This window comes from Dipodomys spectabilis, unplaced genomic scaffold, assembly GCF_019054845.1.
Source record: "Dipodomys spectabilis isolate Male_0828 unplaced genomic scaffold, ASM1905484v1 ptg000336l, whole genome shotgun sequence".
In the NCBI taxonomy this organism is placed as follows: Eukaryota; Metazoa; Chordata; class Mammalia; order Rodentia; family Heteromyidae; genus Dipodomys; species Dipodomys spectabilis.
The window spans coordinates 623,078-629,388 of NW_024871013.1; positions in this window are offsets into that span (position 1 = coordinate 623,078).

Below are 6,311 nucleotides of genomic sequence, written 5' to 3' on the forward strand. Positions count from 1 at the left end.
TTTAATTTTTACTAGTTCACAATGAGGATACAATTTCAAAGAAAAATCTTAAGATCCAAAGACTATGAGTTTTTAGTCATAACTTGTGTGATATGCTGCCATTAGGATATTTTAGGCCGTTAGTAAGCTTATATTCTGTTTTCAAACTCATAACAATTCAGGTATGACATATGATATCAGAAATTGAAACTGACATTATGAATATTGTGACATCACATTGATAGACATCAAGACCATGGTGTCACATTGTGAACTCACAAATCTGTTAGGATTTCATCACATTTGTGCCAACACATGACTTTGGAGACAACACAGTCCCTTTGTGAACTCATATCTTCATTGTGAATTAATGATATTTGAGAACCGGCATGCCATTGTGACATTTCCAACCAATTGTGACAGCACAAACCTATTATAGTAAAAACACATTGTCATCTAATAGCCATTGTGGTAGCACAATCCCTTTGTGACCCTACATTTCCATAGTAATATCACTAATCCACTGTGAAATTCCAATCCTCTCTTACCCAATCCAGGTATGAAATGTGATACCCTAATCCAGTGTGACATTTAGATCATGGTGACATCACACTGATAGATAATATGAGCATTTGTCACATTCTGACAACACACGTTAGGACTTCGTCACTTTTGAGACAACGCATGCCTTTGGAGACATCACAGTCCTTTTGTGAGCTCATATACTCATTGTGAGTTGACAATTGAGATCACATGTGTCATTTTGTTGTCACCAACCCATTGTGACATCAAACACCTCTTGTAAACTCATCACTAGTGAGGCATCACCAATTGTGGTATCAAAACATTATTAAGTCAGCATATGGCAGCATCACATTTCCATAGTGATATCACTGTTCCATTGTGTTTTCAATAAACTAGTATGTCTTCATAGCATTTTAGAAAATTCATGGCCTTTTATATTTGTCTTCTTCTGTGAACTCATATCCTCATTGTGAAGTAGTAGCAACTGAAATTGGGCATGTGATTATGAAATGTGACTTCACAAACTTTGATTTCATCACCAGTGTGAAATCACAAACCCATTGTGATCTTTCATAGATATTTGACGTCACTATCACATTGTGACATCCCAAATTTATTAGGACCTCTTAGCACCTTTGAAAAAACACGTAGCCTTTGTGACATCACAGTCCCTTTGTGTAACTCTACCCTCATTATGAACTGACGATTGATATCAGACATGCCATTGTAACATCATGAACACTTTGTGACAGCACCAGTGTGACATAACATTCTCTTTATAAAAGCATCAACTACTTTTGACATCAGAAAACTAGGACAAGATAGTATTATGAGATCACATTGTCATTGTGAAGTTATAAACAGCTTGTGAATGCCTGTTTTTAATCTTTTTTGTTGTTGTAGTTGGTCATGATAATTGAAATCTGGGCTTGGGTGCTGTCCCTGCTCTACAGCTCTAGGTGAGCACATTATCACTTGATCCACAGCACCACTTCTGGTTTTCTAGTGGTGTTTATTGGAGATAAGAGTCTCATGGACTTTCCAGCCTGAGGTGACTTTGAACTGCAATACTCAGATCTCAGCCTCCTGAGTAACTGGGATTACAGGCATGAGCCACCCATGCCAGGCTTTTTCATTCTATTTAAAATTTGGCATGTGTGTTGATATCAGAAAAATAATGTGCCCTCATAACAGTTGTAACATCATAAATCAGCAGTGACATCAAATTGTCATTATGACACCATCAGCTCATTGTGATATCACCAAATGACAATGGCATCATAGCATGATAAATCACAGTGACATTGTTATGTCATAGACATAACAGTGTGAAGGCCTATTCTGTGAATTCATTCTATTTCAGAAACCCATTTGACCATATAACCATTGTGATATCACAATCCATTGTGACATCACATTGCCCTTGTGACATCATTAACCTGCTGTGCCATCACAAACCAGTCCTGTCATTATAAGTTTTGTGACATTGTCATATGTTAGGCTCTTTGTGAGCTCATAATCTGTTTTAAATCTCTTATTTCTGATATGACATGTGATATCAGAAATCCCCTGTGACATCATACTGCCAGATATCATGACCATTGTATCACATTGTGACATCTCAAACCTGTGAGAACAGCATCACATTTGTGACAACACATGCCTTTGGAGACATTACAGTCCCTTTTTGAACTTATATATTCATTGCCAATTAATGACCATTGAGATCTGCCATGCCACTCTGACATCATGAACCCATTGTGACATCACAAACTTATTGTGACCTCATCATGAGAATGGCATCAACGACTAATTGTGGTATCAAAGCATTATTTTGACATGATATTGTGGTATTGCCATTGTGATATCACTGTCCCATTGTGTTTTTACAAACCTATATGGCCACATCACAACTTAGAAAATTCGTGGCCATTGAGACTTCAAGCTCTTTCTGTGAACTCGTGTTCTTATGACCTCTAAGGCAAGGAGACAAACCATGTGGTCACATTTAATGTATAAAACAATTTACAATAGAAAGGGGACTGAGATTACCTTATCCTGGACTGGATACCCAGGTCCAAGAGCAGCCTTGACCACCAAACCTGAGACCTCCAATGGGCAGCCCCACCCTTTCTTAATTGGTCTGCACACGACCAGCCAAAAAATTATGATCTCTGAATCTCCAAACCTCAATGGGCAAGGCTTTTTACTTTTTCATTCTTCCCTCCTTCACTACAGTCCTCTCCTTCCTTCCTGGTCTTTCCCTTTTTCCCTTCCGCCACTTCCTTCTTCTCTTCAGGTCTCTCCACTCTCCACAGGCCTGCTCTACTCTGCCACAGTTACCACTTGCCAACATTCTGCTCTCCCTCATCTTCCTCTCTTCTCAGGTTTTTTCTTTCTGTTATCTCATCGCTTTCTTACATCCGGGTAGCTCCCATTTTTATCCCCGCTTCCAATGCTCTGAAAATGCACCCTATATATAGGTTGTACCCCTCCTCACTCCAACAGGTCTACTGCCTAGCAATTTTTAACCGTCTGTTCCCAATCTGCCCAATGCTCAATCACTTCTTGACAGCTCACTAAGTGAGGCTTGACACCTCCACCTTTGGCGGCATTCCCCACATTCTCCCGTGGGCCAGGGCAAGAATTTACAATGATTATCGACTCCCACAGATAATTTTGGCAACACTGGTTATTACAGTATCCTCATAGTGAATTAGAAGAAATTGAAGTTGCATATATCATTGTTATATTAAAACTGGATGAGACATCACTAACGCATCGTGACCTCATCAGTGTGGAGACATCACAAACTCATTGTGATACCATATTACCATTTTGCCACCATGATCATATTGTGACATCCCAAACCTATTATGACCTCAGAAGCTTTGAAAGCTTGGCCTTTGTGTCATCACAGGCCCTTTGTGTACCCATATCCTCACTTTGAGCAAATTGAGATCAGACATGCCATTTTAACATGGCAAAACTTTTGTGACATCATCACCAGTATAACATCACATTGTTATTATGACACCATCAACCCATTGTGACATCATATAACAACAATGACTTCATAGCATTATGACATCACATGGTCATTGTGATGTCACAGATACATTGGAATGCCTATTCTGTGATTTCATTCTATTTCAAATGTGGCAGGTGGGTTGATAACAGAAATAGATTGTGATAACATAACCATAATGACATCACAATACCTTGATGACACCGCATTGCCATTATGATATCACTAACCCACTGTGACATCACAAAACTGTCCTATCCTCATAAATGTTTTGACATGCTGCCAGTGTGATCACTAGCCTCTCTGAGCTCATAAATTGTTTAATTCATAATACATCAGGTATGATATGTGATATCAGAAATCCACTGTGACATCACGACCACTGTGACATCACATTGCCAGATGTCATGAACATTGAGTCACATTGTGACTTTATAAACCTGGTAAGATTCATTACACTTGTGCCTACATATGCCTTTGGATACATCATTATCCCTTGTGAACTTATATATTCATTGTCAATTAGAGACCTAGCATGAGATGTGACATCACCATCCCATTGTGTAATCACAAATCTATATGGCATTACCAACTATTTGTGACTTCAAAACAATACTATCTCATGTAATGGTAACATTATATTGCCAATGGGATATCTCTGTCCCATCGCATTTCCACCAATATATTAGGTACTCATAATATTTTACAAAATTTATGGCCTTTCTGACTTCTAGCTCTATACAATGGTGATATTACAAATTCATAGTGACATCACTATCCAAGTGTGACCTTATCCCCACTGTGACATCACAAACCCATTGTGACAACATATTTCCACAATGATATCACGATCACCTTGTGATATACCAGACCTGTTGTGACCTCTTAGCACCTTTGAAAAAGCACATGGTTTTTGTGACATCACAGTCCTTTTGGGTAGTTATATCATTGTGAACAAAGGACAACTGATATCAGACATGCCATTGGACAATTACAAATGATTTGTGACATCATCTCCAGAGTGAGATCACATTGTTGTTAGGAAAACATCAGACCATTGTGACATCCCAAAATGACAATGACATCATAGCATTATGTCATCACATTTTCATTGTGAGGTCATAGAGACAATGTGATTGCCTATTCTGTGATTTCATTCTATCTGAAATGTGGTATATAGTTTGATTTCAGAAACCCTTCACCATTGTGACATTACAATCCCTTTGTGACCTCATATTGACATTGTGATATCATTAATGCAAAGTAAAATGACAAACCTATTTTGTCCTCATAAATTTTGTAACAAGCGACTACCTTCATCTGGGCTGAATGCTCAGAGCTAAATTCAGCCTCAACCACCATGAACCCTCAGAGCTCCAAAGAGCAGCCCAGCCATTTATTAGCTGGTCTGCAAACAATCATCCCCCAAAATAATGATCTCCAAAACTCCACATTTCAAAGGACAAGGCTATTTCCTTTCTCTTCATCCTCCTACTCTCCAGACCTGTCCTACATTTCAGGTCTTTTCATTTTTTCCTTCCACCATTCCCTTCCCTTCAGGCTGCTCTACTCTTGACAGTCCTGCCCTGCCCTATCCAGGTGGCCAGCTGCCATCCTTCACCTCCTGCTCTCCCTCAATTTCCTCTCCTCCCAGGTCTTTACCCTCCTGCAGTCTCATCACTTCTTTCCTTCCAGGCCTTTCCCCTTTTTCTCTCCCCTTCTGTTGCTCTGAACATGCAGCCTATATATAGGCTGTGCCCTTCCCCCACTGTGATATATTTCTTGCATAAGAGTTTTCAATCAACACTTCCCAAATGTTCATGCCAAATCACTTCTTGGCAGCTCACTATGTTGGGCTTGACATCCTATCTCCTTCAGCGGCATGTCCTGCCCTTTCCAGTGGCATGCAGCCACCCTCTCTGGTGGTCCAGACCAAGAGGCCCTGATGACTATCTGTTCCCGTGGATTATAGGGGCACTGCTGGTTTTTACCTTGTCCTCATGGTGGTCTAGTAGCAATTGAAATTGGGCAAATAATTGTCATATTACAAAGTCGTGGCATAACTAATCCGTTGTGACTTCATCACCAGTATGACATCACAAACCCATTGTAACATCACATTGCTGTTTTGACACAAGGATCACATTGCTACATCCCAAATCTATTATGACCTCTTACATCCTTTGAAAAAATACACAGATTTGTGACATCACATTCCCTTTGTGTACTCAAATCCCCACTGTGAAATATTGAAAATTGAGAATCAGACAGGACATTTTAACATCAAAAACTGTGAGTTCATCACAATTGTGACTTCACATTGTCATTTTGACAACATCTGCACATTGGGAAATTACACAACTAAAATGATACGATAGATTTACAACTTCACATTGTCCTTGTGACATCATAGACACATTATGAATGCCTTTTCTGTGATTACATTCTATTTAAAATGTGGCTTGTAGGTTGATATCATAAACAAATCGTGAACTCATAAACACTGTGACATTACAATCCCTTTGTACATCACGTTGCCACTGTGATATCACAATAACCACATATCACAATATCACATAACCCCCCTTGACATCACTAACCTATCCTGTCATCATAACTTTTGTGACATGCTGCAATTCTAATATCTTAGGCCTTTTTGTCCTCATAATTTCTTGTTGAATTCATTAAATTTCACATATGACATTTGATATCAGAAATTCCCAGTGACATCATGACCATGGTGATATCACACTGCCAGATTTCATATCCATTGTGACAA